The sequence below is a fragment of the Drosophila melanogaster genome, chromosome 3L (assembly GCF_000001215.4).
Source record: "Drosophila melanogaster chromosome 3L".
Classification (NCBI taxonomy): Eukaryota; Metazoa; Arthropoda; class Insecta; order Diptera; family Drosophilidae; genus Drosophila; species Drosophila melanogaster.
The window spans coordinates 26001487-26014422 of record NT_037436.4 but is presented as its reverse complement, the minus strand read 5'-3'; the positions used below and the strand labels follow the sequence as shown (position 1 = coordinate 26014422).

General features: G+C 33.0%; 1 protein-coding gene across 3 annotated transcripts in view; it reads left to right on the top strand.

Moving 5' to 3' along the window:
* Positions 1-310: 310 nt before the first annotated feature.
* The window catches only part of l(3)80Fg (lethal (3) 80Fg), a 215672-nt gene continuing 203046 nt past the window's right edge, over positions 311-12936 (top strand). Inside the window, exons 1-3 of one of the 3 annotated variants that reach the window (NM_001276235.1) lie at positions 702-880; positions 4069-4316; positions 6246-6362. The gene's annotated coding sequence lies outside the window, so the exon portion shown is untranslated. Of the gene's footprint in view, positions 403-701; positions 881-4068; positions 4317-6245; positions 6363-12936 lie in introns of those variants that run through there. The other 2 variants (NM_001015187.3, NM_001015188.4) reach the window with 2 other exon arrangements.

Below are 12936 nucleotides of genomic sequence, written 5' to 3'. Positions count from 1 at the left end.
TAAATAAACTAAATAGAATTTAACTTAATAAAAACACGCGTCACGATTTCTAAATATTTTTACTTGTTTACTTGGTAATTTTCAATTGCTCACAATTAGAAACCGGCAAGGTGCGGCGCTGATATGTTCAACGATGTCTCCGCCACAAGAGTTCCTTGCCATAACAGGCATCGGAACAATAATGTGAATGGGGTATAATTTTGTTGATGATGGTTCATTGTCACTCAAACAAGTCTATTAGAGTCTGTTCACACTGTGTCTACGGTTGCGGCGAAATAACATATGGATGTTAGCACCTTAGTTGCGTACTATATAGGCTTGGATATGAAATCACGGAAGCGTTTAACATTCGCGTTTATCTTCGTTGCCAGTGCCAATTGCTGAACACAACGTAACTACAGTGTAAGCATCCCTAAAATTACACTTAATATATTATCAATGGATAATAAATATCATTAATACATAATAACAATACCTAGTAAAGCAAAATTGCAATTAATAAACGTTCTGTATATGACGCTTTTGTTATTTGTAATTATAAGCTTAAATAAGGTATTATCGCCTTGGAGCGTGAAAAGTACACACAAGTAGCGTTAATAATATGACTGCTGTTGTTGCGAATGTTGCTGCGGAATCGATTTTGTGATTACTCAGCAGTCTAAACACAGTATTACTCAATATTTCTAGTATACCTATATACTCTGGTCTTACATGGTAGGTATTGATTGTAAATGTAAAAGGTTTATTTAAAGTTGTTATTGTTTTTTGATATATAATAAACGAACATATAAAGAATTATTCACTTCATCATACTATGCCCAACAATAAAAAATGGAATAAATTGCTTGTTACAGTGTTGTTCACCGTATCTGGAAAGAACGTAAGTAAATTTATAATTATTATTCCGGATCACGGGTTTTCAAGTATTTTTCGAGTGTTTTACCAAAAATAATTACTATTCCATTAGACCAGTTCGGAAACTCTGTTTCATAGTTTATCTATATCTATCATATCTATAAGCATAGTTCGTAGTTTTAGCAATTCTGAATACATTTTACATACATATATTTTACATATGTATGAATAAAAGAGGGTGTTCCCAAAAATAAAACAAACATTTAATATATATAACATGTTTTTTTATTTACTTATTTATTTATAATATTATTCCGTAGCAACACGGCTGGTGCTAATTTATTTTCTTCATTTATATCCTGGTAGAGGAATAGGAAAACATCTGTAAGATAAAGATAATTGTCGTTAGAATAACAGAGCGAAAAAATCTAAACATTTGCTCTTTGCTCTTTGCTCTGCTCTTGCTTGTTGCATGGCTCCAATTAATGTTAAATATTGTTTTAATAATTATGTTACATATACAGTGAATTTTTGACTTTAAAGCTGAAAATTAAGGATTCTTTGCTTATTTAAACTCAATTTTTTTTATAAAATATAATTAAACAATATTTATTTTACTTATAAATCAAAAAACAAATTAAAAATATTAAATATACAAGAAAATATACAACAAATTCCAAGTTTACACACTTAATGCATTTCTATACAATATATTTTGTGTACACTATTGTTTTATACTATTAAAAAAAATTCGAAAACTTTAATCAGACATGCTCCGGTCAAAGACACTAGAATAACAAGATGCGTAGCGCCATACGATTTTTTGGCACACGATTTTTTTCGCTGTGGCTCTAGAGGTGGCTCCAGGCTCTCTCGAATTTTTGTTTGAGAGTGGAGAGCGCTAAAGCGAACAGGTATTTTCAACGCATACAGTGTTAGCAGACAACTGTATGTGTGCACACGTATGCTCATGCATTGTAAATTTGACAAAATATGCCCTTCACCTTGGAAGTTCTTAGACTTTAAATCTATATTATTTTTGATCAATTGGCACCATGGGAAAACTTCTTTTTTTGCATTGCCGAATTATAATATTACAAAATACATTTCAAAAATGACTTTATATTAGAATATTTGTCATTAGAGTATTCAGCTTGCGACGTGTAAAAAAATAATAAAGCAATGTTTGTTAAGTGCTTGTGTCCGCACTTTGTGCCTTAAGATATGAATTGCAATAAACAGTTTTCATATTTTTATTTATTTTATAAATTTATATATTCTACTACGTACTATTTTTTTGAAATATTTATTTCTCTATGTAATGTCTTCTTTTTGGAAAATGTATGTTTTAAATTACAGTAGTTATAATATTGTTATAATTAAATTCCTTTGTATTTGCTTTAATTATTTAGTATATTTATTAAGTCATTTGACTTAATATGATGTATTTAAATGATCCACTTTTATTATGTAAAATGCACATTAGATTCAGTTGTTCAGTTTCAGTTTTTTTTTGTTATATTCAATATATCATATTGCTACGAAATTTGGCAAAACTCCCCAAATATGTAAATTCGGTTCCTTGATTAGATTACAAACAACACTTCTGCCCCTCCTTTAAATTAATTAATTAACCAACAGTATGGACCCTTCGCGATAAATTAAGCGACGCCTTGACAAATCTAATTTTTTGCTGCAGACGGCAAAATGTTGTTTCTCAAATCTTCTCAAATTTATTTTATAAAATAACTAAGTTATAACTAACCTCCGATTAAACAATGTTCCCCGTGGTAAATAAGATCTGATTTGATATAAAAAAGGCATATACTTTTCATTTTCTTTACGAATTCAAAAACCGGAGAACCGATTTTGCGATTTCAAAATCGAAATCGTTAAGTTTTTTCGAATTTGATTACCCGTGCATGACCAAATTTGCCGAATTTACATGTGTACTAAACAGATATTAAAAAATCTTACGGTGCCTTTAGTTTTTTGAATTCGGAGTATATCGATTTTTATAATAAATATTTAATAATATATAAGTTGAAAAACTTCCATTCTCGATCGTGCACAGTCGATGATAATACATAAAGTACACGTTTTTTATAGATAGTTAAAGTTTTACCTTATATCTTATATTATTTTAAAACTATTTACATTATATTCATTCGGCTAACCTGAATACAGATCAACCACGATCTTTATGAACAAAGAAAAAAAGTTTCGTTAACATTAGAGGCTAACTTATTGATTCATGATTTCTGCGAGCTCACGGATGCTTACAAGCATCCAGCATCAATAAAAACCAGATGCTTTCCCTTTGAAATTATGATCGGTAATGGAGGCTCAATGGTCTACATGGAGTGTATGAAACGGGATACAACGTAAGGTTTTGTTATGAATAGATCTCAGCACCAAATGCAAAATGCACGAAAAACAATTTCTAATAAAATGCTCCGCTTTGTCCACCTTATATCCTTAACGCACTTATCTTCTGCCAAGTGACCTAGTTTTTTGTGGGGTATTACAATTAGCTGTTTTTCCATACAGGTGCAGATGCATAATAACAATAAGAATCGTCCACGTTTTTTTCTTAACTTAAAATTACAGCCGTTTCTTCTCTCCAGTTTCTTTCTCAAATGAATAATATTTTTATACCACGTTTGCTCCGTTTTTAGAATCTCAGGTATACGTCATCAGGTTCTGCTCCTACAACTCCAATTAACGGAATTGGTTTTCTAAAAGCATCCTATCGAAACTCTAATTTATCATCTCCCCAAGCCTTTTTAGGTCCGTTCATGGAAGCTCAACAACAATTTATTTCACAATGTTCATCCTCTTTATCCTTACGAAGGTTTTTTTTTAACATAACATGTAGTCTCTCTAGGGGATATTCTGAAAAGTTAATAATTAATTTAAAGCCTTTCAATAATGCTATCTCTATTGCTCCAATTACACTAGTCTCTGGGGTTCTCTTAAAGGATTCGTTTTTTTGCGCTTCTCTACAATTTGGCCTATGGTTTCCAAGATTTTCTGACAAGTCTATATTATCGCCAAACTCCCTTTTAACAACTTCTGAAATAATCGTAGTTCTCTAGCTCAAGGGACCATCTGGCAATCCTAGGGTTAATAGCTTTTCTACTTAAAATTCGCACCAAGAATTGCAACCCGTAATAATTTTTAACGGTCTATTATTATTATTATCATTGCGAGTGTTTTCAGCTCAAATATGTGGTATCGGGATTCTGCCGCAGTGGCTATAACAGAATAAAACGGAATACGATGCATTTGTCCAGTATCTTGTCGCTGCACTCATCTGTGTGGAGCTCGGTTTCTCGACTCGGACTGAATATGGCTAAAACAGGTGGATTAGCTAAAGTGTTCCTCAAATCGTTAAACGCACTCAATTGCTCGTCATTCAGTGGAAAAGGGACCCCCTTTCTTCAACAACTCTGTCAAAGGTATAGCTATACACGAAAATGGCAGGACGAAACGTCTAAAATACAAAAAAATCCTAAATAGGAGTAAAGTGTATAAACATTCTACCCCAGAAACTCGCATTCCATTCTCATTTCTTGTTTATCTTCAAATTATATTCGCTAATACGATCCAAAACGCAATAAATTCATTGTCCATATAAATTACTCTGTTCTTATACCCGTTACTCGTAGAGTAAAAGGGTATACTAGGTTCTTTGAAAAGTATGTATATTCTTGTATATATATTCTTGATCAGGAACAGCCGAGTCGATCTAGCCATGTCCGTATGAACATCGAGATCTCAGGAACTATAAAAGCAAGAGATTGAGCATTAAGATTCTAGAGACAAAGCGCACGTTTGTTCACCCATGTTGCCACGACCACTGTAACGCCCAAAACTGCCACGCCCACATTTTTGAACAATTTTTGGATATTTTTTTCATAATTTAATTAGTCTTGAAAATTCTATCAATTTGCCAAAAAAAATTTTGCCACGCCCACTGTAACGCGTCTGATGGCATTGTCTTGTTTAAAAATTCAAGGAATTGGTTCAAAGAGATTTTTTTTAATTATGGAAATACGGACTCCAACAATGTTATGAAGCTAAAAGCTAAATAAAAATCAAGGCTATGGCGGCGACTTAATTAATTCTGAAAATCGTGATAATAATATTTAAATCCATTGATTTTTAGACGTTCCAGATGTTTTGCATTTCTGATCGTACGCTGAATAGTTGAAAGGCTTGCTTTAACTCCGTCCAATTCCTTTCTTCCATATGCCTCGGTATCCTTCAAATATCTGTCAACAGTTCTGGATCTGCGATTTATTTGTTTGGCAATTTTCAAATTTTACAGTCTTTGCGAGTGAAGAAAGTCTACTTTTTGACGTTCCAATAAGATCATAATAACATAATTTTTTCTATTTTTTCAATAAAAAAGTGTACAAAGTCCACGCAATACGAAGAAATTTAACCTACGTCTAATTCAATGACTTAACCGAAACAGGTGTGATTGCCATAGAAATTTCTAAAATCTTTGAATGTATAGCTGTGATCATTTTTTTTTCCCACAAAATTCGAACTTTGATACGAAAAGGATTTTGGGCAATTAGAACAACCATAATAATAAATAATCGATTTTGTTTGAATAAAAAAAAAACGATGGTAAGTCTAATCTAAGACCAGCAGTATGTATGTATTTTAGTATGTATTCATTCGCCTGTCCGTGTAAATGTATGTTCGTAGTTTATATCAACATGACAAAAATATTTTAGCGTAAAAAAATTTTTGAATTTCCTGTGGTTTTGTTATATGTCCTATTAGTTTCGATATACGAAAGCAATGTTCTGATAATCAAAGAAGTCGACATTTGAGGTTGTGTGCTCTAATATATTTGGCTTTTGATAAGAGCCAGACGCAAGAGAAAGACGACCATGTGTGAAAGGCTAGAGAGAAGAGAGAGAGTAAGTCGGGAATATGTCCTTAAAGTGAATAAAGAATAACGGATCAGTAAATGGGAGAAAACAGATCTAAGTGTGTACTATCATACGCTTGGGTCTGGGTGATTGTAAAGTTTCGATTTTTTGTTTATAGTTTTACCCTTGCTACTTTTATGGCTCATAGATTTAAAACACTCTTTCCTGCACTTGGACTCTTATATGATTTTTTAAAGAGCTTTATGACTACTTGATGGAACGGGAAATCGCTGATCTTAGGAAGAGTACTATTGTAACTTCAGCTTATTATTTTTTTGCTTGATTTACAGAGTAAAAGTGCCATTTTAAACGAGAATTATACTATTTATGCATAAATCATGTTTCCATTAAAACGGTGATAGGTAATAAAAATATTATTTTTAAAGTTATTTTATTTCATTTATTAAACAATGTTCTTTATCTGTCTTGTCTTTCTAGTTTTTCCGTTTGATAGTATTATTATTTTAAACTTTGATGCGAATAGCAGGATCCAAACGCATATATACCGGAATGGATACCTAAATATGGAAAACAAGAGAGCTGCCAATAATAATCGTATACTATATAATTGATAGTGTTTTAATATAATTTTCTTTTACTTTTACACATCAAAGAATAAACATCCAGCAAGCGAGATTGCTATAGTCGAGTTCCCGTCTATCAGATACCCGGACAAATAAGATTATGAAAAAATATCTAAAATTGTTTAAAAATTAGGGCGTAGCAGTGGGCGTTAGAGTGGGCGTAAAGAAAATTTTATTGTCGAATCGATAGCAATTAACAAGACTAATATATATATTGCAAGAATTTAATTCTCGAATTTTGATTACATTTCGTACTTAGACATTAATGTGTATGTGTGATTGTTTACTTATTCCTAATTTTTCATTAACGGTTTTATAAAATCGCTCAATGTCAGAAATTCCATTTTTACTTGTTGTTGTATTTAGAGTTACTCCTTCTGATTCTAACCAAAGTTTAAGTGCAATGCACATGAAGGCGGAGTCTTTGTCGGCTTTTATTTCTATGGGTTTACCCATATCGTTGATATGTTTTAGTTTCAAGCCAATCTCTACTGTTTACTCTTATCAGTGAGGCGTGTTTAGAATAAATGTCAATACATGATAGGAATTGTTTATTGTTAATTAAGTAGAAATCCATGAAATTTTTTTTATGAAAATACTTCATTCTATTTATTGTTGTTCCAAAAGGAATCGTTCAGTCAATTCCTCTGAACTTAACCTAATGTGTGTATAAAGGTATATGAGACCAAGTGGTTTCTTAATTATTAAGTACAGAAGGAAAATTTATCTAGTTATTAATTACTTAATGTGTAATATGTTATACTATCCTCCGGGTAGGGAAATCGGTGGGGTGTACCCCCTTCAGCCTTTGGAGGGATATGGAATTAGCTAGGACATTTGCTAGTCAGTTCTGGTGGACCATAAGCCTGTCGGCATAACGGCTGCTGTGAAAATTAATCTGATCCCCAAGAGGGGTAACTTTCAGATCTCTTTCGATTACCTGGTTCGTCACGTACCAGGGGAGCTCAGATGCGTGACGTGCAGCTCTCGACTGGTAAAATCCATGTAATACTTGTCTCTGGGACTAAAGGTGTCAGGGGTTGTTTCAAGGGTTAATTTTGTGTTTCTATGTTCAGTTTTAGCGATGTTACTGATTTCACATTCGTTTATGATGTTTTGGATGAGTTTCTGATAATTAGGGTAATAATAAAGTTCTTTGAACTGAAGTGTGAGTTTGTCTATACCAGGGTGTAATAATTCTTTATGAGTTTTGAGAATGATTTCCTTGAATTGGGCGTATGTTTGAATGTCTATTAATTTCCTGCTAGTTTTCATAGTTTTAGTGAAACTGTCGGGACTCATGATTTGAATATACGCATTTTGAAATATTTGAAAGTCGATCTCGTCAGGGAAGTAAATAACACTTTTCTTAGTGCAGAAGTATTCTTTAATGATATCTTTAGCAGGGCTATCAGTCATTTCTTTATAACTGATTTTTATTCTGGTTTTATGAAAATATTTTATTATTTGGACGTCGTCAAAATTGTCTTTTATAAATTCGAATTGTCTGTTATAATAATTAAGAGGTCTTTCTGTTATTGAAATTTGATTTTGGTTGTCTTCTTGTGTACTATGCACAGTACTGCTGTGTGGGAAGCTGGGTCATCCTAGGAAGTTTTCCTGAATTTGAACTCTAGATAGAGCGTCAGCTACAAGATTTTCATTACCGGGTAGATATTGAATATTATAATCGTATTCGTTAAGTTTTATCTTCCATGTCTGTAATTTCATATTGGGATCTTTTATGTTACTTAACCATACAAGTGGCCTATGATCGCATATGTCGAACTTTCTGCCGAATAGGTAGGACCTGAAATATTTCATTGCCCATACTATAGCTAATAGCTCCTTTTTTATTGCCGAATAGTTAAGTTCGTGTTCGTTTAAAGTTCTGCTTGATAGAAGATGGGTTTATGCTCTTGGGATACTACAGCACATATGGCTATATTAGTTGCGTCTGTTGTCAGTGGACATTTTTTTTCAAAGTTGGGGTATATTAGGATTGGATCGGGCGTGAGTAGGAAAATTAATAATTGCATTTATTTTGTTAGGGTTTGGTTTTTTAACGTCTGTCGTGATAATGTGACCGAGAAATTCTGTCTCCTTCTTCAGAAATTCGCATTTATCCAGATGCAATTTTAGATTAGGTGATCGTAGTTTATCAAATACCCTATTTAGTGATATTATGTGTTCTTCCAACTAAGTGGAATAAATGATAATACAATATCATCTAAATAAAGTAGACAATCTTTATAAATTAAATCTTCCAGAAGATTGTTCATGCAGCATTGAAATGTTGCTGGTGCATTTTTCAGACCAAAAGCCGAGTGTATTCGTAATGTCCATGTTTTGTTGAAAATGCTGTTTTGGGTATTGATTGCTGGTCCATTTGAATTTGATGGAAACCTTTAGCTAGATCAATGGTTGTGAAGTATTGACAGCGTCCAAGCTTGTCTAATATTTCGTCCATTACTGGAATAGGGAATTTGTCGTTAATGGTTATTTCATTGCGACTACGATAGTCTATAACTAATCGAAATTTCGGTTTACCAGCAGCATCACTTTTCTTTGGTACAATCCAAATCGGAGAACAATAGGGGGATTTCGATTTCCTAATTATTTTTTGTTCTATCATTTCATTGATCTGCTTGTATACTTCTTGTCATATTAAATATGTCATATTTTTCTGAAAAATTGTGAATATAGAATGTTTGCTTAATGGGACAAAGTTTGCTTGGTTGAAATGAAACGTGCTGGTTTAATGTTATAATGCAATTTATAGGAAATTAAAGAAATTTTGTTTCTTGATATTAATTGACGAACCAGTGTCTACCAGGCATTTGAGGGTAATATTATTTATTGTGATATTTAGGAAGGGGTTTCCACCTCCTCTGAATCGCTTTCGGATTCCGAGCCTGGTTGAAGAAAATTTTCGTAACCTGTGTCCATTTTGTATTGGGCACTAGCACTTTCTCTCTGTCGTTTGACAGGAGCGTTTGGTGCATTACTTATTCTTTGTTGGAAGTTTAAAGGATTTTGGGCTCTACCTATATTAAGTTTCTGTGTGAACTCGCTCGCTAACTTTGGGTTTGGTTCACAGGGTCTTGGAGTAGTGCTTGGATTTGAATTGTTTGTGTTATGCACGAATTTTTTATATTTTCCCTTATATTTGGAAGTTTGGGTTTGGGTTGTGTTAGTATTGTAATTAATTTGTGATTTTGTTCGGTCATTGTATATGGTTTCATATACACCTTCTTGTTGTGCTATTTGTTTGTGTTTAGACACTGTCGTAATAATAAATCTAGCAAGTCTAGCGAGTCATAAATAACCTATCGGGCAATTTTCTCATGATTACATCTTTGATTGTATTATTTAATGCGTTTGTGTATAATACAGTGTTATTGATATCATTTTCTAGAATAAGCTTATTGGATATTGTGAATGATTTAATTTCTAATTCTTCGACGAACTTACGAATACTTCTGCTGAAGGCTGTGTTGTAGAGACGACGGAGTAGTTCTTCGAATAGTGTTTGGGTTTTATATTCACTGATGAGCGCATTCATTAGGGTTGGCCAGGTTGTTGCTCTGGATAATTGGGACACTCGTTGAGCATCTCCTGCAAGTTGCATCTCGATTGCGCTGAAGAAAACATGCTTTTGTCTTGTGTTGGTTGATGGATATAGCTCAAGTATAAACTCGATCCATCGGATAAAGGCACTGAGTTCTTGGGTATTACCATTGAATGGTGGTATTTGCCTAATTTGGCTTAAGGCTTGATTCAGATGGGATTCCGATAACAGTTTGACTTCTTCGGTTGCCATGGTTGATGATTTTATTTTTATTTTTGTTTTTACACTTTTATTGACCGTATGCAGTAGGTTTGACTATTGCGTGTTAAACACCGATTATACGTAGTTCTTTTGCGGATAAAAAAAGTTAATTGTATTACGATTTTATGTTCACTTCAATCTTAAAAGATACGCTTGGTCGTACAAGGATATTTTGTCATTAGATTGATTTTTGTAAACAACTCGCACAATTTTTTCTTTTTATCCTACCGACTGCGCCATTTACGAATTCAGACCGAGATTTTAATAAAAAAAGAACACAAGTAGGTTTTTTATGTATTATTAAACGTTTTTATTATTTCCAATATTGGAAGAACTACAGCCTTTGGATTATCACTAGGTTGGATAATTGACTTCGAAGTTGAAGTGGGCTTAGCAAGATTATCGCGATTGAGAGCGTACTTAAAACTGAACTACTGTATGGGGACATGTCTGGGATAGCTTAAGAGCGAAGTTTAAGAGAATAAAGTTTTCAACGTCTATTCTCCGGAAAAGAGATGTGTCTATTCTCCCGTTAAGAGAGGAGCTCCCGAAAAATGGGAGTAATTGGAGAATCCTGAGAGGATTGTGCGGGAAGTTTTTGTTATTTCAGTTGACTCGCCAAGTGATTGGATATTTGGGGGACGTGGACGTTGTCTCGCCAAGTGATTGGATATTTAGGGGACGTGGACGCCACAGAGTCTAGACTTTGGAATTCGGACTTTTGCACTTTGCTTGTGCGTATATGACAGCTAAGCTTAATCGAAGGGCTCTCGATCTTTGATTACACTTCGTACTTAGACATTAATGTGTGTATTTGATTGTTTACAATAGTGTGTGTGGTTGGGGAGTTGTGGGTGTAGAATGGATATGTTACTATATATAATAAAAATATAAATTTAAAAATATGAAAATATAAAAAAATGTTCACAACTGTGAGCGTGGCATGTTTGGACGGTTTGTGGGAGTGACAACATGGGTCAACAAACTTGTGCTGCGTCTATGTCTCTAGAATCTGTATTCTTAATCTCAACCTCGTAGCTTTTATAGTTCCTGAGATCGAGACGTTCAAACGGACAGACGGACATGACCAGATCGACTCGGCTATTGATCCTGATTAAGAATATATAATGGAATATCTAGGTATTTAGTATCATAAAAAAATATATAATTTTTTGTATATGTATTTTTTTTATGTATTTATTAGATTTAATTGATGTTGATTATACCAGAGTTAATCAAGAACTGATTATAGAAATTATTATTAAGTTCTGGATAACCTTAAAGATATACAAAGCTTTATATGTTTGGTTATTGATAACTTAAGCTTTCATTTGATTGGCGTGTCCTTATTATGAACCGAAGAGTGAAGCTTTGGTTTAAGTTTTTCATACGGAAAATGAATATGTCACTTTATATGGTCGGAGATGCTTCTTCCTTCTGCCTGTTACACATTTTTTTACGAATCTAGTATACCCTTTTATTCTATGAGTATCGGGTATAAAAATCGTCGTGTTGATGTATACCACGGTTATGTCAACCACGGTTATTATAAGAGCATTTTATTGTTTTTCTGAACTTCTCTACGGGAGGCAGATAAGTGTTGGGAAAACCCTTAAATTCTGCGTTGGCCGATATTTTTCCACAAACACCGCAATCACTTCAACGTAAATGCAACTCGTTGTAACAATTAAAAGTAATTACTTTGGACTTGTCGACGGATCGAAAATTTTTTTAAATTAAGCCATAAAAGATTTGAATGAATAAAGGATCAACAAATCTCTAATTTTTTGTAATACTTTTTCTACTTTTGGAATGTTTGTATCTTGAAAAATTATGATTGTTTTTAGTAATGTAAGAATTCATAGAACTTTTGTGGTTCCTTCTTATTTCCTTAAGGTTTTCTTTTAATAGTTCAAATGTAAGTTTCACGGCCAAGTACACCAACATGTTCGTAAATTTTTTTATAATATTTTATTGGAAAAAATATAAGGAAACAATATTAATTTTAATACATTTTTAAGCTCTGGCGCAATGCATCTATTACCACTCTGTAAAATATATATAACTTGATCAGTATCAACAGTTGAGACGATAAAGACATCTCCGTCACTACCTTCGGTTGTATTTCCTTTTTTCCGTTAATTTGTTTCTATGCGAACTCGTCTCTAAGCTTTAAAGCTATCTGCTTAAACCGGAACGTGCCGATACAGACTCTTAATTACCTTACATTTTTGATTTTTTTTCAATTACTCTTGCACCTACATCTTTGGGTTAGCATTCTGCTGTTAGCTCTGCAATTAAGTCGTTCATTATGATTCGCTTTCGTTAACTTGTGTATAAAGCATACGATTTAGAGTCTCGTTCGCTAAAACAAATAAAAAAATATCGTTCGAAATCGCTACATAAACCACCTCGTCTTTCCTTTCTATAACATAGCTAATAAAAAAGCTTCTTAACTCAACAAAGTGTTTCAATTCGGTATATACCTGAAAGGCTCTAAAGGCTCAAAAAAATAAGGGTAGACGAAAAATAAACAGACGGCCGCGGGAGGCAAAACTCATCAAAAGATATTATAAATACGCATCTAGCATTATTATAATAGTACTAACAATAAAAAAAACACGTCAAAATACTTCAATTGTACATCCTTAATAAAAAAAAGGTGGTTTAATGCGCCTATCGAAAAAAAATTAGGAAACGTTTTTACTAAATG